This window comes from Scardinius erythrophthalmus (assembly GCF_964197995.2).
Source record: "Scardinius erythrophthalmus genome assembly, chromosome: 22".
Classification (NCBI taxonomy): domain Eukaryota; kingdom Metazoa; phylum Chordata; class Actinopteri; order Cypriniformes; family Leuciscidae; genus Scardinius; species Scardinius erythrophthalmus.
In genome coordinates, this window is record NC_138242.1 from 19516491 (window position 1) to 19542776 (window position 26286).

The following is a 26286-nucleotide window of genomic DNA, read 5'->3' on the forward strand; positions in this document are numbered from 1 at the left end:
TAAATAAAGAATGCATCATACAGGATGTGATGCATGGAAACAAATTAGGGTAGTATAAAAGCACAAGCCTTTGCTGGACTTACTCCCTGTGTCCATTTTATCAAAGAACACAATTCTTACAAAAAGTTCAATAGTGCTGTTTATAAACACATTTGCGCTCACAAGCCAGGGAACAGTAATGGAACAGGGAAGCCTTTCAGACCTTTTAGATCAGAAGATAAAATTACGGTCTGCCATCAGGTTTCTGTCTATTTTGTTTGTGCATTATTATTGTTGGGTGATGCTGCAAGCGCACAGGTGGACATTCAATAATTTTCATTCATAAAATGCTAGAGTTCAGCAGTCAAACACAGTTAGACTGTTGTAATTTACATGAACCCTCTTGAGAGCCCTTTTAGCATGGTCCACAGACTCTGAAAATGATCTTAAATCCTCTTTAAATATCAAATAGCACAAATACATTTCTGGCCCATGTGCACAAACTCACATTTAATGAAAATATCACAGGTTAAGGCTGAAAAAAAGGTCAAATATTTGCTCTAATTAGCATTTAACTCTGCTTCTGCGGAACATAGCCTGGCCTTTAACTTCATTGGAGCATCAGCTGAGCGGAGTTCATGCATAGGAAGGGAATCTATAGTTTACTCACACACAGCCACTTTCTGTTCTAAGCCCCTTTTTAACAGACATTTCTTTTAATATAGTTAAATGAACAGTTCACCAAAAAAAAGAAAACAATTTACTCATCCTCAAATTGTTTCGAACCTGTATTACTTTCTTTTTTCTGCATGGCGATACAATATTGTTTAAAAGTTTGGGGTGTCGGTAAGATATTTCAAATGTTTTTGAAAGAAAAACAATCTCTTATTAATCACCAAGGATACATTTATTTGAAAAAATACAGTAAATCAGTAATATTATGAATTATTTCAATTTAAAGTTTTCTATTTTATTAATTTATTTTATTTTATAATGTAATTTATTCGTTTTATGACAAAGCTGCATTTTCAGCAGCCATTAGTTCAGTCTTCGGTGTCTCATGATACTTTAGAAATAATGAAATGCTTATTTTTTTGTGGAAAGAGTGAATATGATTCTTTGATGAATAGAAAGTGCAAAAGAACAGCATTTATTTGAAATAGAAGTAATTTGCAACAATCTAAATATCTCTATAGTCACTTTTAATCCATAAATTTCTTTTAACAAAATATTACTGTCCCCAAACTTTTGAACTGTAGTGTACAGCATAAAAAAGCAAAATATTTAATATAAAACGGCAGTTTGTTTCAGTTTTTCCACTCTGTTTGGCCTAAAACAATGTGTTCATTTTCATCCAATTTGAAATGTTGAGAAACCGAGAGATTTTTCAGATTTTTCGTTGCACTGTTCTCTCTATATTTATTCTTTGCAGCCTTCAAGCCTTTAAAGGGACACTAAGGTAACTTTTTAACCTTAACTGAACAGCTTCGGAGTCAGTGGAATGGTTATATTACTTATTTCGGGTTGAATGGTGGTGGTTTCGCACCCCCCTGGTGCCCGAGAGCGGAAAAAACTCACTTGCAACTTTGGGCCGGCGGGTCGGCGTCAGGAAGTATCGCGTGATATCAGGTCTCGAGATGTAACGAATTGCTTGACGGCACTGCACACGTACACGCCCCCATTCAAGCACCGGCTATGTATAAGCAAAGGCAACGATAGATTGAGTTATGGCTGAGCCTGTAAAAAAAGAGGCAGAAAGCTAGGAAATCTTTGTCGGAGGACCAACGAAAGAGGAAACGGGAGACTGACAGAGCAAGAAGTCAGACTCGAGTAAATATATCGGACCGGCTTTTTCTGAATGGTGAGAACTGAGAGAAACAGAAGCCTGCAAAACGGATGCTGACCTGGCCTTCTTGCTGTTGCACAGTGCACTTGTAAGTATCTTTGGAATAAACTGTGCTTAATATTTAAATTTCAAGTAATTGCGACCTCAGGATGTTCTCTTACGAGAGGTTCTCTCGTATTGCGTAGTTGCTACGCTACGGGAAAGCCTTTCTTTCTCGAGATACTGAAGTCAAAAATTATCCTTAATTTTTATAATCTTGTCAACGCAGTGCGGCAGCCTGCAGACCTAGGGCAAGCTTACTAGCGTGCCCATTGGCTGCCCTGCGGCAACTACCGCAGCAGCCTACCGCTGAGCCCTTGGCGTGACGTCACGACCAATGAGCGCGCTTGGCGCGCTTAATGCGTCACAGCCCGCGAAAAGGGGTGTGGCTTAGCGTATATAAACAGGGCTCGGAGGCTGCTTCTCTGATTTCTGTCTTTTCAGCGAAGCTCTACGCATCGCTGCTCTCTGAGGAAGCCGCCGTCGAAGCAAGCGACCAGCACGCCGAGGATCTCAGCCTGAGGACGCCGGCGCCTTCGCCGCCTTCAGCCTTCCCTGCCTGCTTCGCTATCCGGCGAATATATCCTTTTACCGCTCTGTGTTGTATGTTTTGTGTGTTCGCCCCGCGACACACTCTGTATCTAAAAGAGCGCGAGGCGTTGTTTCAAATGCCTCGCTCATCCTGTGGCTCGTGCAGAGCCTCGCTCAGCGACGGAGACCGCCACGTGGTCTGCGCTCTCTGCCTGGGCTTCGACCACGCAGCCCGCGCCCTCTCCACGGGCGGCTGCGAACAGTGTGAGGACTTGCCGATGTCGACCCTGCGGGCTCGACTCGCCATGTTTGATGATCCTCCACCTTCCCCGGCTGCCTCTTCAGGGCCGCGAAAGAAGAAACGCCGCTCTCAAAGGCCTCCCGAGCCGGTGGTTATAGCTGAGCGCTCGCCGGAGCCCCTCCCGCGAGCCTCGCTCTCTCCTTCTCCCCCGCCCTTCACCGACGCGCAGCGGCCGGCCACTGCCTGCACTGCCGTCGCCTCAGGGGATGAAGCAGATGACGCTGCTGACAGCTGCTCTCTGCTTGCTTCGGACAGCGAGGAGTGGTCGGGCTCTCACCGCTCCGCCTCCTCGACTCCAGAGTCTGGCAGGTCCCGCTCCAGTGTCGACGCGGAGCTTATCCGCCTCCTCACCAAAGCGGTCGACCGACTGGGATTAGACTGGTCCCCACCCAAGGAGCCCGCGCCGAACCGACTCGACGGGTGTTTTCTGCCTAGCCGCCGCCAAGCGCCAGCCTCTAGGTCAGCACCCTTCCTGCCTGAGCTCCATGCGGAGCTATCGAAGTCGTGGAACGCGCCCTTCTCCGCTAGACTCCGCTCGTCTGTCTCCTCGGCTCTCTCCCAGGTGGACGGGGCCGCCGAGAAAGGCTATACCGGTATCCCTTCCATTGAGGAAGCGGTGGCAACGCACCTTTGCCCGTCTGCTAGATGGCGCTCAAAGTCTGCCCTGCCGTCCAAAGCCTGCAGGACCACATCAGCTCTCGCCGGCCGCGCATTCGCCGCCTCCGGCCAAGCTGCTTCCGCCCTGCACTCGATGGCTGTTCTCCAGATCCTGCAAGCCGACCTCCTCCGCGAATTGGACGAGAAGGGCTCGGATCACACAGCCTTAACAGATCTGCGCAGCGCGACGGACCTTTCGCTCCGCGCTACCAAGACCGCTGCACAAGCCATCGGCAGATCTATGGCCGCGCTCACCGTCATCGACAGACACTTATGGTTGACGCTGGCGGATATGAGTGAGTCAGAACGCGCTGTTTTCCTCAACGCCCCGCTCTCGCCCACTGGCCTCTTCGGCCCTGCGGTCAGCGGGATTGTGGACCGCTTCTCTGAAGTACAGAAGGCGTCGCAGGCTATGAATCTCTTCCTGCCCCGCCGCTCGAGCCCAGCCGCAGGCCGCTCTCAAGCTCAGCCTCCTGCGCGCAGCTCCACACAGCGCTCGTCTCGGCCACCAACTGCTTCGCAGCGACGCCAGGGCGGCCGCCCTAGGTCGCACTCGACCAGCCGTCACAGACCGCCGCCCCCCCGGGGTCCGCGTCCCAAGATAACGCTGAAGTCTGAGCCCGCGAAGTCCTCCTAGCACCCGCAGGGAGGAAAAGATGGCTGAGTCCCGCTGCGGCCGGACCGCCATCAAAACGCCCAGCTCTGTCAGTCCCCTCAGTACAGGCTACTGCAGCAGCTTACACCACAGCCAACGAGCCAGTAACACCACTCGCTCGCCTGCACACAAACGGCGTTTTTACGGCGGCCCAAATAAATCTCAGAAAGAGTGTAAATTCGGGTTTTCCGGCTCCGGCCGAAGGTGTTGTAAGTGTAGAAAATGTGCCCACTCCCACGTGCTCACTGCTTCACACAAACACGGTCCCCATGGTAACGCGTTCAGAGCGCTCTCTCATAAAGCGGTCACACGCCACTCGAGTACTAAGTGTAGTAAATGTGCCCACAACTCTGTGCTCACATCTACCCGTAACTCGCTCTGCCACTCGGTTACCCCGGGCAACAACGGCTCAGGCCGAGAGTGTTATAAGTGTAGAAAATGTGCCCACTCCCATGTGCTCACTGCTTCACACAAACAGGGTCCCCATGGTAACGCGCACAGAGCGCTCTCTCATGAAGCGGGCGCAAGCCGCTCGAGTATTAAGTGTAGAAAATGTGCCCACAACTTTGTGCTCACACCTACCCGCTGCTCGCTCTGCCAGTCAGTTACCTTGGGTCGCAGACCCTCTAAAGCTCCCAAACACTGGCCGTGTCATAAGTGTAAACTCTCTTTTAGACATTATGATCCCCACGCCACTCTCGTGCCTGGGATGTTTGACAGCAAATCACGCTCCATCCGATGGGACCGAGCTACTGAACGCTGTACAGTCGGCCAATACTGTTTACCAGCCCCCGTGTTCGAGCACCAGCGGCGCGCACGCCGCTCCATCCTCTCTGATACAGGTTCCCCATCCCGCGCAGCGCGGCGATCTGAACCCAGAGACCATTCGACCACTAGCTATGCATGCGGAAGCATGGGAAGCGATTCAGGGCGCGTCAGAATGGGTGCTGAATACTATAAAACACGGCTATTCGCTTCAATTCGCTCGTCGCCCTCCGCGCTTTACAGCACAGACGGAGACGAGAGTGAGTTCAGAAGCTGCGCACCTGCTTCAAGCAGAAATAGCGAAGCTGCTGCGCAAAGGGGCTATAGAACAGGTTCATCCTTCTCTGAGCGAGTCAGTTTTACAGCCGCTACTTCCTCGTACCCAAGAAGGACGGAGCGTTAAGACCTATTTTAGATCTGAGACATCTGAACAAAGCCCTCATGAGACGGCCGTTCAAAATGATCACAACCAGAAAAATCCTCGCGCAGATTCGCCCAGGAGACTGGTTTATCTCTCTCGATCTAAAAGAGGCATACTTTCAGATCCAGATAACTCCCCGTCACAGGCCATTCTTGAGATTCGCCTTCAACGGTCGAGTATATCAGTACACAGTCCTGCCCTTCGGCCTGTCTTTGGCACCCCATACATTTACGAAATGCATGGACACGGCCCTCGCTCCCCTGAGAAAACAGGGAATGCGAATACTGAATTATCTGGACGATTGGCTTATTCTAGCGCAGTCAGAGACGGAACTTGTGTCTCACAGAACAGCGCTTCTCAGCCATCTGGAGGAGCTGGGTCTCTCGGTCAACTGGACCAAGAGCTCGCTATCGCCCCGTCAGTCAATTTCCTTTCTTGGAATAGAACTGGACTCGGTGGCTATGACGGCCAGACTGTCGGAGCACCGCGCGCGCCGCATCCGCCTCCTCGCCGCATCCCTCCAAATAGGCAGCCGGGTTCCGCTGAGGACATTCCAGCGTATCTTGGGGCATATGGCCTCAGCTGCAGCAGCGCTCCAGCTGGGCTTACTGCGCATGCGCCCGCTTCAACGCTGGCTGAAAGCGCGCGTGCCCCACCGAGCCTGGGCGGCCGGCAGCTTGTGAGTCAGAGTGAATCAGGGCTGCATTTCAGCCCTGCAGCCCTGGCTGGCAGCCGAATGGTATCTCACAGGAGTGACTATGGGAGTGATTTCACACCTGAAAGTTGTCTCGACAGATGCTTCCAACCTAGGTTGGGGAGCGCTCTTCGAAGGTAGACCGGTCTATGGCCGCTGGTCAGACCAGGAGAATCTCCTACACATAAGCTGTCTAGATATGCTCGCGGTCGAGAAAGCGCTCAAACACTTCCTCCCATTCCTCCACGGTCACCATGTTCTAGTCCGCACGGACAATACATCGGTAGTGGCCTATGTGAATCGCCAGGGCGGTGTCAGATCAAAGACGCTCTGCACCCTGGCGGAATGCCTCCTCGTTTGGGCTCAGCACCCTCTGTGCTCGCTGAGAGCCGCGCATGTGCCTGGCCACCTGAACGAGGGCCCCGACAGACTGTCCAGGGACAACGTTCCCCCTGGGGAGTGGTCTCTACACCCCCAAACAGTCCAGTCACTGTGGCGCCGTTTCGGCAAAGCGAAAGTCGACCTTTTTGCGTCAAAAGACAACGCTCATTGCCCAGAGTTCTTCTCGAAGAACGAGGACGCGCTGGCTCAGACCTGGCCCAGCGGCCCGTTGTACGCTTTTCCCCCGGTCTCTCTGCTGCCTCAGGTCATCGAGAGAATCAGGGAAGCGCGCCACTCAGTGCTCCTCATAGCCCCATGCTGGGAGAACCAAGCTTGGTTCCCGGATCTAATACAGCTGGCAGACTCAGCCCCCTGGCCGATACCGGTGAAGAGAGACCTTCTCTCTCAAGCCCGCGGCTCGATATGGCATCCCCATCCAGAGCGCTGGTCTCTGCATGCGTGGAGCCTCAACGATTACACGCTGATCTGCCAGACGGGGTCATGAACACGGGGTCATGTCGAAATGGTCAGTGTTTAACAGATGGTGCACTGCTAAGGGGCTCGATCCACAGACATGTGGGGTATCGCGAATACTGTGTTTCCTTCAAGAGCTACTGGACGCGGGCAGGTCCCCCTCCACGCTCAAAGTCTATGTTGCGGCCATTTCAGCGCTCTCTGTTTCAGAGCGGGGCCGCGCATTAGGAAGGAACGAGTTCGTCATCCGCTTCCTTAGGGGAGCCAGGAGGATGAACTTCCCACGACCCCCCTCGGTTCCTATGTGGGATCTTTCTCTGGTCTTGGAGGCCCTGAGAGCGCATCCCTTCGAACCCTTGGAAACTGTGTATATGAAATACCTCACGCTCAAAACCGTTTTTCTGATAGCACTGTCTTCAGTCAAACGAGTGGGAGACCTTCACGCGTTATCTGTTAACGCCGCGTGCCTCGAGTTCGGACCTAATGACTCCAAAGTCATTCTCAGACCGAGGCATGGGTACAGTCCCAAAATTTTGGGCACTCCCTTCAGAGCACAGGTCATTTCCCTCTCAGCCCTGCCAACGCACGGCAGCGAGGCCGATAGTAATCTCCTCTGCCTGGTCAGGGCGTTGAGAAACTACATTTCACGGTCCGCCGCTTTCAGGCGCTCGGAACAGCTCTTTGTTTCGTTTGGTGGGCGCACCAAGGGTCTCGCCGCCTCGAAACACAGCCTGTCCAGATGGATAGTGGACGCTATTGCTGCTGCTTATGCGTCTAAAGACCTGCAGTGCCCATTGGGCATTCGAGCTCACTCCACCAGAGGCATGGCCTCGTCGTGGGCGTGGTCCAGCGGGATTCCCATTCTTGACATTTGTGCAGCGGCAGGCTGGGCCTCCCCCTCCACATTTGTTAGGTTTTACAACCTGGATGTTCCCGCCTTGCAGGCAAAAGTGTTATCAGTCTAAGTCTCGCGTATGCCAGCCCACTATCTGTGCGCGGGCTACGTTGTGTGATTTAGCTCTACTGGTTGAGCTGCACTATGCAGGGAATTGTCAGTTCGGACCGGCCGTGCCGCTCCTAACTCCCTAGTGTGTGCTTATGTACGGCGCCCATGCTAGCCCTCTTTGGGCCGCCCGGCTCTCTGCTATCACGTTCCCCGGGCTCTCCCTGGGACTCATTCAGTGGATGCTGGGCGCGCACGGCGTTGTCAAGGGCGTTCCCGTAGCGTAGCAACTACGCAATACGAGAGAACCTCTCGTAAGAGAACGTTTCGGTTACTAACGTAACCTCTGTTCTCTCTAGAAGAGGGAACGAGTATTGCGTAGCCCGCCGTGCTCGCGCCACGAGCTCATTTCGCTTCATGCGACAGAAACCAGAGAAGCAGCCTCCGAGCCCTGTTTATATACGCTAAGCCACACCCCTTTTCACGGGCTGTGACGCATTAAGCGCGCCAAGCGCGCTCATTGGTCATGACGTCACGCCAAGGGCTCAGCGGTAGGCTGCTGCAGTTGCCGCAGGGCAGCCAATGGGCACGCTAGTAAGCTTGCCCTAGGTCTGCAGGCTGCCGCACTGCGTTGACAAGATTATAAAAATTAAGGATAATTTTTGGCTTCAGTATCTCGAGAAAGAAAGGCTTTCCCGTAGCGTAGCAACTACGCAATACGCGTTCCCTCTTCTAGAGAGAACAGAGGTTACGTTAGTAACCGAAACGTTTGCTATTGTCTGTAAAGGTTTTTTATTATGATCGCTGTCTGTTACGGGCTTACTAGTACGCTAGATACTATAACTTTGATGTTAGCATTGTCATAGCAAACATGTTTGATTTCAGTAGTTGTTTGGCCGTTCCTCTGTCGGTTTTATTTGTGTAACTTACAAATTTTTATGTCACTAAGTCAACGCGTCTGATAATAGGCAATATCAGACGCGCAAAATGTTGCACATATCATGATCGAGCTAGAAAAAACGTTCTGATGTTTTCTTAGACAAGCAAAGGTAAACCATCATTCTACCAGATGAACTTATAGACCTTGCTAATATAACTTTAGACAAATATTAGCCTCCAATATATATATATTTTTTTATGCTCATGCCCATTCTCCCAAAAACAAACAAACACGAAAGCAGTAGTTCGCCTCGTTCATATCGTTCGTTCCCGGTAAAAATACTAGTATGCATGACAACACAATAAAAAAAAAAATCGCCATCAGTTGGAAAGAAAGTATTGCTTTACTTGCCTCGGTAGACGTAACTGGTTTTGAAATAGCCGGTTCCTCTGCTCAGCTAGGTTGACAGCTGATCAGCTGGTTGCTCGTGGTGAGGGGGGAGGAACAACAGTTCGTTTTTACGACAGAGTGTTTGAAAGCATTATACTACCGGACACTAGGGGGAGCTTCGTAGAGAAAAAACACTCAGACTTGCATAATGTCCCTTTAAGCCTACGATCCTTCACTGGAAACCGAAAGTAACTCACTCCTGCTAAATGTTTACTCTTTGAATTCTTGCATCCAGGAACAATACAAGTAGACACCGTTTGGACGAAAAGTTTGCTAAGAGGTATTTCCTACTAAAGAAAGGCAGTATTTAACTGCAGTATTTAAATTGCCATGGATGGCAACATGCCCAGTACATTATGGGAGTTGAAGATTTCCTGCCTGTTTGACAAAAAGGAGGACAAAAGCCTTTTTCTCCGTTTTCTCTAGTCAGGTAGCAATGTTTTTTTTTTTTTAATCACCTTTGTACTGTATAGGCAGCCAAGTTTTATTAAAAGCCCATTTTACCAGCAGAGAAGTACTCCTTCAAGTATACAGTACAGTATAAATATTTAAACAAATATTTCCAAGTGGAAATATTAAACAATTTTAGGCTTAAAATTAAAGAACAGTACTGTTCAAACAAAATGTATTTCTGCACTTTTTTGGTTATCAAATGTTAGAGGAACACGTTTATACAAGTTTACACTTGTGTAAACAGTTTGAAGAGGAACTAACTTCAAGCATTCACTAAAGATCAACTTGACACAAGTTGTTGAAAGTCAAACAAAGCAAGATAAGTAAAGCGGCTTTGTTTCTTATTTTACATCTATTCACTTTTAGGGCTGCTGCATTACAAAGTACTGGAACTGTATGGTCAAAAATGTGCATCACTGGAGGGATGTGAGGAGAATGAAGCTTGCCAGGCAGGCTTTGGAAGGGCCAGCAGGAGCCCTGCAAGAGGAAAAACACTGGCAGCGATAAATCCTGCTAAAGGTTCATTATTTATTTCACACATGCAAGACAAGCGTCAGAAACAAAGAGTTTTGCTAACCACTTGGCCAGGTGGTCCTGAAATAAATGAAAGTGTTTATGTTTGGTGTTTTCACATGAACAAGATATTTAGGAGAAATTATTTGCCTATTATAATGGAAAAACACATGCTAGGAGAGATAACGGAGATAGTGGAAATAGAATTCCTTCAAATTTACCAGTAAAAATAATTAATTGAGAAAAGCAGGACTCATTTAAGCAGCCTTTGCCTGTGACTATCAACATTTCGACACAGTCCACAGATACACCCCGCAACAGGCCATAACCCCCAACATTAAAATCAATTTGTAATTATAGTCTCACTTCATTTAACTAGCATCTCTATCAGCCTTCATTAGAGTCTAAGGGTGTATTCACACCAGGAAAGTCCGATAGTTCACTTGCTTTGGTCCGGAACAAATAGAATGTTGATTTTTTTTGTTTGGTACGGTTCGCTTTCACACTGTTCTTTTTGCAAGTGAACCAAAATGTGTAAACAAAACCACACGTGTGCTAAGGTCGTTCATTCATTGGACAGGAATTCTCAAGCAGGGAAAAGCAGGAAGTGCACAAATAGGCTCAGCATGGAGATATTTCGTTATGTAATATTTGTTATTTTACTGATTTGGTGTTATTCTCTACAAACGCAATATGACGAAACTATATGGTATAGATAAAAGCCCGCCCGCACTGACTTGGGTCTTTACATGCGCTTCGTGAGGCACGGCACACACACGCAAGGTCTCTCGCTCCCTCTCTCTGCCATGCGCGCGCTCTTGCTCGCTCGCTTTAGACACCATTATGCCAAAATGTCCGTTTTGTTAAGTATCCTCATAAGAGCAGTCAAATAAAAAGACGCAGTTTTCTGCAGTTGGGTCGGTTCATGTTCACACCATAAACGAACCGTACACTGTAAAAATAAAAGGTGCCTGGAGGAACCTTTTGGGGTTCTTCACTTTGCCACACCGGCGGAACCGTCTGTAGATCCTCTAGGCACCCTTTAAAAAGGGCCGGTTCTCTGAGGAACCACACAAGTTTCCTGAGGAACTCTTATATTAGGCACTGTGTGGAACCACTTTGGGTGCCTCCAGGAACCAAATTTCATTTTTTTTAAATATTTAATTTCATGTTGTTACTATGGTTACCTTTGACATCTATTATAATAAACAAATTGAACCAAATACAAAATAAGAATTGTTTATTACATATTTGATATTCATTTTTATACATACACTTCCATGCACATGGGGAAAAAAGCTAACTACAGATTAATATCAATGAATACACAAAAAAAAGTATAATACATAAGCAACATGAATAATCAACCATACAATAGATAAACAAGAAAAGACATCTCAACAAAATGCATGGAAACACATATGTTCCACGAAATAAATCAATGTAAATAAAATTACATTTGAACAAATTAAAAATGTCCATCATACTTAACTTTAAAACATTTGTGTTTCAGTCCGATGGTAAGTCTGACATCACTGTTTCCAAGTCCAAAAGCTCTATCAGATGCTAAAAACAAACAACAGTGCTATACACTCATTGTGCTGTAACCTTTATCTCTATACTGAAATCTCAGATTGTTAGTTATTCAGCTATTTTGAATCATAAAATGTTTAAGTCTGGGATGCCGTTAGACTGGAGACTGTAATGTACACTATGGCTTTTGAAAATCTTAAATGTGTGACTTGAATCAACAGTGTTCATAAATGGTTGTTGAGTATTCTCATGAAACAAGATAGAGGAAGTAGAGGCTTCGACCCGGAAACAGAGTTAAGGTGCAGTAAAATTATCTGTTGTTCTGTGAATGTTCACTGGTGAATTCCAGTCATTAAGAATCCACACGATCAGCAATTTCGTTTGTGGTCAAAAATGTCACTATGGGACCAAGTTGGTGTGAGGTACTTAACGAGTTAGAAAAGTGAAAAGGTACAGCATCGTTTTCCGTTTGTTTTTCCTCTGTTCTGGTGGATGGTCCAGACACTTCAATGATTTTCAGGTCTACAGGAGGATTTTTATTCTTGTTCAAACTTGTATTTCAGCTTACTGAGATCCCTGCAAAGTACAAAATTTACTGTTAGTAATGTTATTAAAGTGATAGTTGTGAAATTGAAATAATTTCCTCAGCCTTGTGACGGTCCAAACCTGTTTGACTTTCTGTCTGTGGAACCCAAAAGCAGATCTCAGGCATAATGCAACCCCAGTCACCATTCAGTTTCACTGCATGAAACACAAGAAGAAAACAAATGTGTAAATCATTCATGAAACCATTCTTATGCACACTTGTCTAGTTCAATTCAATGCAACAATTTATGTAAAAATGGTTAAGCTCCAAAAATGTCCCAGAAAAGATCCTAAAAATAATCAATGAGTTCACAACTCATGTGTTATGGGTTGTGTTGCAAGTCTTCTGAAGCCTAATAGCTTTTTCCTTTTTTTTATTTATTTTTTTGTTGAAAAAGACTAAACTTGAAGTTATAATTCAGAGTTAAAATGTCTATAGCATTTTTTGTGAATCAAACCTGTGATATTATTTTTCTGAGTAACATGAATGAGATTTGAGATCATGAGAAAATATTTTCAGAGAGTAACTGATTAAAAAACACAAGTACACAGTCAAACAATACAATTGCACACAGAGAAAGTTCATAGTAATAAAGTACAGCATGTGGTGCAGGTAACTTACTGTAATTCAATGTTGCCACTGAAATGTTCAGATTATTTTAGAAATGTAATGGTTGTTCTGGGGAAACAAAAGAACAAAGCTGATTATTCACAACATAATATTTATTGACCAGTAAATGGCTTTAAAATGGTATTTGAGAGAATGAGGACACCTGTAGTAAAGTTAGGCTAAACAAAAACAGAGCAAACTATAACCTGTTTTTGTTATTCATAACAAACGCCAAGAATCAGAGAATTTTCTAAATTAGTTAGGCTATATCAGCAATTTGAAGACACAGTTGTACAAAATATGTTGAATTGAATGACTAAATCAATCTAAGACAATAAGTCAATCATTTCCATTTGTTCATTAGATCAACGTAAGTTAGTTAGCATCGCGGCTAAAACCAGATACTGTGCAATAAACGAGTGGTAAACACTGTAAAAACGTAGTAATGTATAATAAATTTAGTTTATATATATGTGTGTTTAAATATATAGTGAGTAGACTCTGTATATTTATTTGGCGAGTTTACAAACCTTGTAATGGAGAGCCGAACAAACGGCGGAAGCTTTGATGAGAGGAGCCGTTACTTTCAAACCGATGACGTCGATCAGCTGAGCTTTGTTGCGCGCGAGCAGTGCGAGCATCACTGAAGCGACGACAGCAGAGGAATAGGCTAGCAGCAGTTTCGTGACTGAATAAAACTTCTCTCCTCCTGCTTCTCCTATATAATATTATTATTATTTAGTGTTGTTGTTTAAGGTTTAAATGACTTAATAAAATAGGCCTATACTAAATATATGTAAGCTACCCAAGTGAAAAAGACTAGGTTACTGTTAAATGTATTAAAAATGCATTAAAGTATATTTTTATTGTAGGTCTACTAAAAACACACTCAAGTACATTTTTAATACATTTAATAGTACGTCTTTTTCACCTGGGTATGTATACTGAATCAAACTTAAGTAGCCTATAATAATTATAATAATAGGATAATAATAATAATAATAGAATAATAATCTAATTCTGGCCTCACTGAACCATTGGGTTCCTCCAGATGCTGGCTTTAACATAAGAGATCTTCCAGGAACCACTTAAATGTTAAAAGATCTTCCAATAACCCTTTTATCGCATTCAAGTTCCTCTATTTTCCCCCAAAGCACTTCAGGGTCTCATGGTAATGAAAAGGTGACTCCAGAACCTCTGAAGTAAATACAAAGTGCTTAAAGGATCCCATAAGTTCCAGCAAGAACCTCAAAGATTGTCAATGCTCCTCCAGTAACCCTACTATAGGAAAAAGAGCTTTGAGGCACCAAAATTACATTTTGAAGTTCCTTGAGTATCCAACAGGATACTTGAGGCTCCTTTAGTTTTTACAGTGTACCAGAGTTCGTTTGGAACTGTACCGAGACCACCTCTTCAGCTGGGTCTCGGTTCGATTGTTTGGTCCGCACCCGAGTTCGATTGCTGTATTCACACCTGCCCAAAAGGTCCGCACCAAGGGGGGAAACGAACTAGAGTTCGATTCAATCGAACTAAACGAGGCAGGTGTGAATACACCCTTAGGGTGTATTCACACCAGGAAAGTCCGATAGTTCATTTGCTTTGGTCCGGACTAAATAGAATGTTGATTTTTTTTGTTTGGTACGGTTCGCTTTCACACTGTTCTTTTTGCAAGTGAACCAAAATGTGTAAACAAAACCACACGTGTGCTAAGGTCGTCCATTCATTGGACAGGAATTCTCAAGCAGGGAAAAGCAGGAAGTGCACAAACAGGCTCAGCATGGAGATATTTCGTAATGTAATATTTGTTATTTTACTGATTTGGTGTTATTCTCTCCAAACGCAATATGAAGAAACTATATGGTATAGATAAAAGCCCGCCCGCACTGACTTGGGTCTTTACATGCGCTTCGTGAGGCACGGCACACACACGCAAGGTCTCTCGCTCCCTCTCTCTGCCGTGCGCGCGCTCTTGCTCGCTCGCTTTAGACACCATTATGCCAAAATGTCCGTTTTGATAAGTATCCTCATAAGAGCAGTCAAATAAAAAGACGCAGTTTTCTGCAGTTGGGTCGGTTCATGTTCACACCATAAACGAACCGTACCAGAGTTCGTTTGGAACTGTACCGAGACCACCTCTTCAGCTGGGTCTCGGTTCGATTGTTTGTTCCGCACCCGAGTTCGATTGCTGTATTCACACCTGCCCAAAAAGTCCGCACCAAGGGGGGAAACGAACTAGAGTTCGATTCAATCGAACCAAACGAGGCAGGTGTGAATACACCCTTAGTAAGCGTGCGTGTTTCAGTTTGATCGGGCATATTGCCAAGCCAAAATGCTTGTACCCAAGGAGGCCTACAAACCTGGAGAAAGCAATACATTAGCATTCATATCAATGGCAATGTGAGCGCTCTAGAAACATCCGTATTCTGCTTGCTTCCAATTCCACAAACGCATGGACACACACACTCACAAAAACCTTTGAACGTTCCATAAAATAATCTTCTATAAAGTTTGAAAAGGTTGAATCACTCTAAAAAATGCAGGGTTGTCTCAACCCATGTTTGGGTTAAATATGGGCAAACCTAACCGTTGTTTTAATAATTTAACTTAATTTAAATCAACAGTTGGGTTTGTCCATTTTTGACCCAAACATGGGTTGAGACAACCCTGTTTTTTTTAGAGCAAAGTACAAGGGCCATCATTGGCTTCATTGCACAGGATATGTGTGAGAAACTAGCGCTTTGCTTGATGTTATGCTAACAATGTGCGGCCTCACCCTCTAGTTTTTTATCGTTTTCCCCTCAAAATGCTCTACGAAGTCAGTTTGGAATGAAGTAGGTCTATATATTCAACAAACGAGACGACAGCTTTCAAATGGTCAAATGAAGAGCATTCGCATGTGTACGAACCTCTGTAAGCGGTTAAATGCACATCTCAAAATGTTTTTTATGATGCAAAATGAATGTAAACAGTCAGTTATGTCTTAAGTGATTAAAACAGACAGGACAAACATCTGTTATGTCAAAATAGAGCTGCATGATGTCATCAGTTATTATCAAACAGCAATCATTTGGAATCTAATCGTGAATCCCAGAATTGGAATCGGATTGTGTGGTGCCTAAAGATTCTCACTTTTATTTAAATAATGTGCCCTCATAACCTTTAATCAAAATAACTTGCAGCGACATCAATTCTCTTTGATGATGCGTTTACTGGCGCGAAAACAACCTGTCACTCACATCAGATCACAGCGATAGGAAACCATCCAACCAAAAAAATCCAACCATCCAATCAATTCCAGATGAACAAAATCATGTCCCGCCCTTGATTTTTATCTTGTTCGAGAAGCTGTTTCACTCGTATATACATCACAATATAAGCAATAAAAGCAAGGGATATTACCATCTCTTGTACAATGTAACAATATGGAAGAAAAGACTATCACAACTTTTTTATTTAAATGTAATGTACATTTATAACATTATACTTTGTGTTTTATTACCTTAGCATTAAATTATAGAAAACTGATTAATGCTGCTGCATGAGTTGAAGGAGTGACAGCAAATTTGACCAACGTAATCAATCTTTCGATATTTTTTCCTCTTTTTGGAAAGTCATACAATTTCATATATTTCAATGGATTTTTTTCTTTTGCCATTGGAGCAAATAGGAACACAAAAATTATATATTAGTTGTAGTTCTCATTCACCATTCACCAAGTTTACTTAACTATGACGACTTCCGCTTCTAAAAACCCCAACAATGTGAAAAGGGTCCATCACTCAGGAGCCACAGGAAATGACATCATGCAAAATGCCATTTAGTTCTCATTCAGTGGTCTTTAATAGCGTGTTGTTCCAAAGTAAACATTATTAACTTGAGTAGTGACTCGAGAAGAGATGAGTTTGATTTGATTGGAAGTAGAGGAGAACCTCCAGGCATCTTTGCAGGAGAAATAAATCACTTGATGATTTGGAAGTGAGGTCAGAGGCGCAGTGACACCCACCAACAGGCTGAACCGGGTGACCTCAGAAAACAGCAGAAGGGCTCACTCATCTCCATACTCATGAATCATTCATCTTTCAGCGCTGCCCTCCAGACTCTCTATCACTCACATACATCTCTCTCTCACTGCAGAGCTTGCATTCCCCCAGACTTTATAACTTTTGTATCTAATCTAGTTTAGCCTTGGATTAAAAAGTGGATTAAAAGGATATATAGAGAGAGAAACCTTGAATCGGTCACAGACAGAGAAATTTTTAAATGAACTGGACAGACTTCAGGATTCAGAACTACATTGGTCTATAAGTTTCAAAGCTGGGTAGGTTGTGTGCATGAAGTGGTGTCAATTCAAGTCTGAGGGTCATTAGGGGTCATTTTAGGGTCATCTTTAAATCATGCTGGAGAAAACGAGTTTACATCTCGCAATTCTGACTTTATTTCTCAGAATTGTGAGATGCAAAGTAAGAATTGCATGAAATAAAGTCACAATTGCGTGTTATAAAGTCAGAATTGCGAGATATAAAGTCAGAATTGCGTGAAATAAAGTCACAATTGCGTGTTATAAAGTCAGAATTCTGACTTTTTTTCTCGCAATTGCGACTTTATATCACGCAATTCTGACTTTATAATACGCAATTGGGAGATATAAAGTCAGAATTGCATGATATAAAGTCGCAATTGCGTGTTATAAAGTCAGAATTGTGAGATAAACTATTCTGAGGTAAAAAAAAAAAAAGTCTGTCTTTTTCCCCCCTTAGAATTGGACTTTATATCTCACAATTGTGAGTTTATATCTCACAATTCTGAGAAAATATGTCAGAATTGCGAGATATAAAGTCGCAATTGCGCGTTATAAAGTCAGAATTGCTTGATATAAAGTCGCAATTGCGAGAAAAAAAGTCAGAATTCTGACTTTATAACACGCATTTGTGACTTTATTTCACGCAAATTCTGACTTTATATCTCGCAATTCTGACTTTATAACACGCAATTGCGACTCTATTTCACGCAAATTCTGACTTTATATCTCGCAATTCTGACTTTATAACACGCAATTGCGACTTTATTTCACGCAATTCTGACTTTGTATCTTGCAATTCTGATAAATAAAGTCAGAATTGCGAGATGTAAACTCGCAATTGTGAGATAAAAAGTCACAATTATCATTTACATTTTTTCATTTTGTGGCGGAAACAAGCTTCCATAGTATAGTCACATTCAGTAGATTAGAGCTGGGTGATAATATAGTTTAGAATTTGCAATATAATGATATTGCGATTTACTGACATAAACAAAACAGTTGATATTTTCTATATAGTAAAAAACACTTTAAGTGGATATACTGCATGTATGCAAGTTAAATATACCTAATTTATTCAACTTTCTATAGAGACCTTTGCAATAATATAGTGCACATTTGCATGAATGTACAGTATGTATGGGGGTACTTGTAGTTGTGGGTTGGGGTTATTCATTAGTTGAGTGGTGATATTGATGATTATGAAACCTATAACATTTTTGTTCAATTTATAACAATTTGATGTAGTGAATGTGACAAGCCTAATTACTATTTGGTGATTGGTATCACGGCCATGGGTAAATGATAGCATCACTATGCATATATGATGGACACCGAAAGATGTAGAGAGGAATAGTTTCACATTCCTGCCATTGCAAACACCTATGACCTTTTTCTTCTGAGGAACACAAATGGAGAAATTTTGAAAAATAATTGGCCATATAATGAAAGGGAACTTGAACTGTCAAACTTACAACATAAAAGTATCATAAAACTGACCATATGACATGTGCACTATATTTAGAAAAATAAAGTGATGAAATACACCCCTAGCAATCCACCTACATCTCATGGTGATAAATGGAAAACAATTACTACAGAAAAATACGTCCAGGGTCTGTAGTAAGTGACATCCCTGACTCTGAACTGATTATTGATTCAATGGTTTCCTTTTCTTCTTATCTCAACATTCATACTACATATGGCACATAATGTAGTGCAAACCAAAAAAAGAAAATGATTTATAGCATTATCAGCGGCACAGTGTGCTCATTTTACTTTAATTACCCTATGTTTGGCCCCGCAATAAAGCAGAGAGGGGTCTCGTCCCTCTGAGCCCATCATTCACATCAACTATTACTGTCACACTTTAGATGTTGCAACAGCTGTCCACTACACTTAAGCTCAAACTCTGCACATCGGTTTGCTCCTGCAAGGGATACATTTATACAGAGACCAAGATCAGAGCCTTCGGTTTATCATGCTGGATGTAAATGTAGCGGTTCATCCAGTATCACAGCCAGAGGGGGTCTTTAGCATCAGGGATCAATGTTACTGGATAAGCCAGACTTAATAATTGGGTTGGATGTTAACCCAGTTACAGTGTAGGCTGGAATCTGGGTTAGAACCTGGATGTTATCAGCCAAAACCAGCTAGTAAAACGGATGCTTTATGGCTGCTTAACCAAGACATCTGAGCGAAAAGACTGGATGCATTTCTTTATTTGCATCTGCTCACACTGGATCTCAGTAAACACGCAAGGCTGTAACATTTATCCCTGCAGACAGGAAAAGTCCCTGACATTAAGACTAAAAGACTTTAGAACTAAACTACTGTCAACACAAGTCAGCATTTAGAGATGGTGCTCTGACGATATAAGCTCTATTTTGCGTAGTGAGCTAACTCACTGCCTAATATCTACATAGGCAGCTGCCTTTTAAGGCAGCATCCTATTGGAACTTCATAAGTGAACTTCACTTCAGAACTTCACTTCATAAATGATTTGGATTGTTCAAATCAATAGTTTGATGTATTACATAATCATCAATTCGTATATCATCTAATCAGATATCTAATCATAAGCATAGAGATGGACTTTTTTGGTCAAAGTCAATTTTATTTTATTTTTAAAGGAGTCCTATTATACCCTTTTACGAAGATTTTGTTTTTGGGGTGTACTAGAATATGCTTTCATGCTTGGTTGTTTGAAAAACACATTATTTTCCACATATTTTACATTATTACAGCACCTCTCTCCCCAATCTGGCTAGAACGCGCTGTTTAGTTCCAGTTTTGATGAAGCCCCTCCTTCCGAAATACGAACTGTACTGTGATTAGTTAGCTGGCCCAATGTTGTAATTGACACAGTGTAGCACGTGTTTGGGAAATGTCTCGCCCCTTCATAACTGCGAGTTCTGTTCTAGTGTAAACATTAAGGATGGCGGCAATTTCAAACCAATTCCAGCTTGATTCAGACCCTGACATTGTTAACCCCCTGGGGTCGGAAATCACGCCGGCGTGATCTGCTCGTTTTTTCCCTTATCAGTGCAAAAGAGATTCAAAATAATCTGTTGATTTTGATCTTACATGCTTGTGTTATACATCAATCGATCCTGTTAAGTGTGTATTATTTTTGTGTATACTCACAATAAAAACAAATAAACATGATGCAAGTTCTGCTTTCTCTCTGTCAGTTAAGTCCATTCTAAAACGCGTCCGAAAATGAACAGTAACTCAGCGAATACTCAGTCAATCAGGCATACAGACACACAGGCATGAAGCTTTAAGTAATTTTTATAAAAAACTAATATTCTCAGTTTATGTAATATGTAGGGGTGTCCCCGACTATGGATTTTCATAGTCGAATCAGAATCGTCAAGTCTTGCCTATAGTCGACCAATAGTCGAATCATGTGTATGGGGGTGTGTATGGGGGTGGGGCTGGGGGCGGGGCTTTAACATTTCAAAGCCGCGATGTACAGAAAATCACACAAAGATATAGAAGAAAATGTATAAAACCATTTTGGATCAATAAAACTAAGAAATAACATAGATAACTCCCATGCAATTTCACATGCAAATCAAATTAAATCGGCTAAATTACCTGTGCGAGCAGGCTCTAAGTTCAGCACAACATCGATGCACCGAAAAGATAAACAATTAATTTACTAAATTTAATTAAAACAGAATATACCTTTCTAATCAATAAAAATACAAAAAGAAAAAAAAAAGAAACAAGTCACAAGATGAGAAGAAAATGTGAGCAAAATGCCTAAAGTTCAGGGGGATCATATATTCAAAACACAAGCCACAAATAGTTAGGCCTAGATTAGATAACCCTGACAGATCAATAAATAAAATTAAAATAAAGAAATTATTAAAATAACGATAGTAGCCAGAATGTTCAACTTTGTCTATTTAACTGCAGAAACAACAATAAATGCTAAACTGGAGCGGCAGTCTTTTTAGCTAAAAATGTTCACAGCATCCAAAAATCAAATTAGAACCGGCTGAAAAGTTTTGAAATCACTTGTACCCTACCTGATCGAGAGACAAAAATCGTACTCAGTTACTAACGTAACCTCGGTTCTCTCTAGTAGAGGGAACGAGTACTGCGTAAGATATCTTACGCTAGGGGAAAATCCTTTTTCCGCGAGATATTGAAGCCAAAAATTATCCTTAATTTTTCAATAATGCAAAACGCGTTGCAGCAGCATACAGACATAGGCGAGGCAGCTCGCGCGCCTATTGGCTGCTCTGCGGCAACTGCAGCAGCCTATCGAGAGAGGCCTGGCGTGACGCCAGACCCAATGAGGGTGCTTCGCGAATTACATCATACAGACAGGGCGGGGTACGGCCTGAACTGATGGGGAAATGTGGGTCTTACACAGTTTGCCCCAAACACATCTTTGTGCTGTTGTTTTACACTGTCGATCATTGAGCTGTGCTCAGTAGACGCAGCATTCTGAGCTGATAGCATCAGGGCAGACGATACTGGTAAACTAGACCGACAGCAGCCTGGCCTGCAGGGCGGGAACCTCTAGGTTGTAAAACCTTATAAATGTAGATGGGGAGGCCCAGCCCGCCGCCGTAAAAATATCTTGCAAGGCAATCCCACTCGACCAGGCCCACGAAGAGGCCATGACTCTCGTGGAGTGCGCTCTGACACCCAACGGGCATTGCATGCCCTTTGAGGCGTATGCTAGTGCAATAGCATCAACTATCCATCTGGATAGGCTCTGTTTCGACGCGGCTAGTCCCTTAGAGCGCCCGCTGAACGAAACGAAGAGCTGCTCTGTCTGTCTGAAAACAGGCGAGCGAGACACATAAGCTCGTAATGCCCTGACTTGGCAAAGGAGGCTCGCGTCCCTTTCTTCATCAGGGACCGGTAGGGCTGACAGGGAAATGACCTGCGCCCTAAACGGTGTGTTGAGGGATTTTGGAACATAACCGTGCTTAGGTTTGAGTATAACCCTTGAGTCATTAGGCCCAAATTCCATGCACGTCGCGCTCACTGAGAGCGTGTGTAAGTCCCCTATGCGCTTCACTGAAGCGAGAGCCCGCAGAAACACAGTCTTGAAAGACAGATGTTTCAGATCAATCATCTGTAAAGACTCGAATGGGCCACCTTTCATGGCTTCCAGCACCGTAGAAAGGTCCCATACGGGGACTGAGGGAGGTCTGGGAGGATTCAGTCTCTTAGCCCCTCTAAGGAAGCGGATGACTAAATAGTGCCTTCCTATTGACTGACCAAGCGTTGTTCTCGAGAACGCTGCTATAGCCGCCACATAAACTTTGAGCGTGGAAGGGGTCCCGCCCGTATCCAACAGCTCTTGTAGGAAGGAAAGCACCTCCGTCACTCCACAGTCTGTGGGTGACACGCCACGGGCTGTGCACCAGCCCGAAAACACTGACCATTTTGAGGAGTAGAGACGTCTCGTAGACGGAGCTCTAGCCTGCGTGATCGTATTTAACACTCCCTTAGGGAGTTCAACATGTACCCGTTGATGGCCCAGACATGAAGGGACCACAATTCCGGGTGAGGATGCCAGATCGAGCCGTGGGCCTGAGAGAGGAGGTCTCTCCTCACCGGCACTTGCCACGGGGCAGTGCTCGCCAGCTGCATCACAACTGGGAACCAAGGTTGGTTTTTCCAGAACGGTGCTACGAGCAGTACTGAGCATCCTTCTTCCCTGATCCGCTCTATCACTTGAGGCAGGAGAGAGACGGGGGGAAAAGCATAGAGCGGGCGGCGGGGCCATACATGAGCCAGCGCGTCCCTGCTCTTGGAGAAAAATTCCGGACAGTGAGCGTTTTCTTGAGACGCGAACAGGTCTACTTCCGCTCTGCCGTATTTCTTCCACAGCAGTTGGACTGTCTGTGGGTGTAGAGACCATTCGCCTGCCGGAACGTTGTTCCTGGACAGTCTGTCTGGTCCTATGTTTAGGAGCCCTGGCACGTGCGCTGCTCTCAGCGAGCGCAGGTTGCGCTGAGCCCATACCAGGAGGCGTTCTGCTAGCCTGTGCAGGTTCCTGGACCTGAGGCCGCCCTGGCGATTTATGTAGGACACCACAGACATGTTGACACGTAGACACCACCCTCCCCCTTGAGGAAGTCCCCAGGCTTACACCTGATTGGTACCAGTCGTCCGCTTTCCAAGGTTTCAGAGCTGTGATGCGCTTCTGATTGACCTTGAGACGAAGCAGACCGGATGTCCACGCTCGGCATTGGACTCGCGCTTTTAGCCAGAACTGCAATGGGCGCATGCGGAGCAGGCCCAGCTGGAGCACTGATGATGCTGAGGCCATGAGACCCAGCATCTTCTGAAATTTCTTGAGCGGGACAGATGCGCCGCAGCGGAAAGAGTTCGCTGCACGCTGTGGTGATAGTCGCGCTATCATGGACAGCGAGTCCAGCTCTGTGCCCAGGAAAGATATCGTCTGACTGGGGGACAGAGAGCTCTTCGCCCAATTGACTCTGAGACCCAAATTTTCGAGGTGATTGAGTAAAATGGTCGTGTGCTCTATGAGCACTGAGCGAGATTGCGCTAGAATTAGCCTATTGTCCAAATAGTTCAGTCCTCACACGCCCCTCATTCTGAGGGGTGCGAGCGCCGCATCCATGCACTTCGGGGTGCCAGGGATAAACCGAACGGCAGGACTGTGTACTGATATGCCTGGCCCTCGAAGGCGAATCTCAAAAATCGCCTGTGACGTGACGCTATCTGTATTTGAAAATACGCGTCTTTCAGATCTATTGACACGAACCAATCTCCTCGGCGAATCTGCGCGAGGATTTTTCTGGTCATGAGCATCCTGAACTGTCGCTTCACAAGCACTCTATTCAGTTGCCTTAGATCTAGTATGGGTCTGAGACCCCCGTCTTTTTTCGGTACCAGGAAGTATCTGCTGTATAGCCCTCCTTCGCTCTGAACTTGAGAGAGAGGCTCTATGGCCCCTTTGCTCAATAGTTTTGCCACTTCGGCTCGAAGTAAATGTGCTACTTCTCTTTTTACTGTGGCGAAACTGCAGCGAATAGCCTCTTTTTATAATGTCTAGCACCCACTTCGAAACCCCGGGCAGCTTTGCCCATGCATCTGCATGAATAGCTAGGAGTTGAATACGAAGCGTGCTCCGTTCGCTCAGAGATGGAGAGGCTTCGGTGTGCTGTAACACAAGCGTCGCGCTCGTGACATTTGAGGCAGGGGGCGCGCTGATAACAGCGGGCAATTTTTTCCCGCGCTCGACTCCTCTGCGGCGGTGAACCGGGAGGGGGAGGGCTGGGTGAGTCCCGTAGGAACTGTCATGTCTGTGTGTGGATGTGGGCGCGGGATAGCGGGCACATTTATCAGACCGAAAGCATTGTCCGCTTGAGTGAAGCGAATGCACGCTGGTTTCGTTTTTACAGAAACTGTGGGACATGCATAACGTAGTGTTTGTGGGCACTGGGTAGTGGGCACATTTACCACGTTTGATGCGCAATCGATCTGAGTCGATTTTATGTGCGCGAGCCCTGTGTGACGCTTGTGTGTAGAGATGGGCACTGGGCAGTGGGCATTCTTAATACACATAAAACATCATCGGCCGTGGCCGGGACACCAGAAAATACACTCTCTTGGGGATTTATCTGGGTAGCCGTGAAAACAGCATTTGTGTGCAGGCAAGCGGGCGACAGAACCGGCTTGTTGGCTGCAGAAAACACTGGACCAGTCACATTTGCTGGAACTGGACGAGCGAATAGCTTTGGTGGAAGTCCGGCCGCGGCGGGACTCGAACACCGTCGTTTTCCTAGGCGTGCTACGACGACTTCGGGGCCTCGGGCTTTACCACAATCCTAGGCCGCGTGCCACGCATGGTGGGGCGGCGGCCGGATGAGCAAGAGTGTCGTCTCGCGCTTTGGGCCTGGCGGCGCTGCGAAGTGGCGGCAGTGGGCGGTGGCTGGGGCTGTGAGCTCTGTGCAGACGGTTTCGCACGGCCTGCTGCAGAGCTGGAGTGCTTCGGGAGGAAGTGCTTCATAGCCTGTGACGCTTTCTGTACTTCGGCGAATCTCTCCGCAAAATCCTTCACGGAGGATCCGAAGAGGCGAGCGGGAGAAAGCGGGGCGTCGAGGCCATACTCCGTCCAATGGCCTGTGGAGCAGACATAGTCGCACGGAGAGCGAGGTCCGTGGCGCTTCTTAAGTCCGGCACGCAGATCGCGTCAGGTCCTTTCTCGTCCAGCTTTCGGAGGAGATCGGCCTGGAAGATCTGCAACGTGGCCATGGTGTGCAGCGCTGACGCAGCTTGCCCGGCGGCGGAGAAAGCACGGCGGAGCAGACTTGACGTCGTGCGGCAAGCTTTTGAGGGTAGGGCCAGCTTAGCGCGCCGTCCAGCGGAGGGCGGGCATAAGTGGGCCGCTATCGCCTCTTCGACCGGTGGCAGCGAATGGTATCCCCTGTTCTTGGCATCGACAACTGCAGAGAATGCCAAAGAAACAGATGGACGCATTCTAGCTGAATAGGGGGCATTCCAGGACTTAGCGACTTCTTCATGTAGCTCAGGAAGAAAAGGCGCTGGTTTGGACGCAGGCGAAGCGCGCTCCCCAGGCAGGAAAAAGCCATCCAGCCGGTTGTGAGCGGGCTGCTCGGGCGAAGACCACTCGAGGCCGAGGCTCGCCGCGGCCTGTGCGAGTACTCGCATGAGCTCCGTCTCGATGGACGCTCTCTTGCCTGACAATGTGCGGGCAGGGGGCGCGAGATCCTCAGAGCTCGCCCAATCCTCACTGCCTGACGCCAGGATAGAGCAGGAATCATCCTCTCCCAGCAGGGCTTCCTCGTCAGCAATGTCGACGGAAGCGGCGGCAGATAGCGGCCGCTGTCCGTCAGGAAGAGAGGCTGACGAAGCCGGTGAAGCAGGCGGGCGAACCGGCGAGCTTTGGCGGCTGAGGGAAGGTTCCGGGACCCGCTGGGCACGGCGCTTTTTACGGCGCGACACCGCGGCGGGCGGGGGAGCAGTCTCACCGAAGAAAGCCAGGCGAGTCCTCAGAGTCGCCATGGGCAATAGCTCGCAGTGGGGCAGCGGCGGCGACACACACACAACAATACATAGAATCAAAGGATATAAGCACCAGAAAGCACAGCAGGAAGGCAAGGAAGGCGGCGCGGCCAGCGACTTCAGTGACTCGTCCCGCTGAAGGTGCTCCCTCTCAGACGGTGCGGCTTCTCTCCAGCTCCAGTGTGCTTCGATGAAAAATCAGATAATAGCTGCCTGCGAGCGGTATTTATAGGCCTAGACCACGCCTGT

At 45.8% G+C, this 26286-nt stretch overlaps 1 protein-coding gene across 1 annotated transcript in view; it reads right to left on the reverse strand.

Moving 5' to 3' along the window:
• The window catches only part of cntnap2a (contactin associated protein 2a), a 470798-nt gene that overhangs the window by 406782 nt on the left and 37730 nt on the right, over positions 1-26286 (reverse strand). The gene's annotated exons all lie outside the window — the stretch shown is intronic.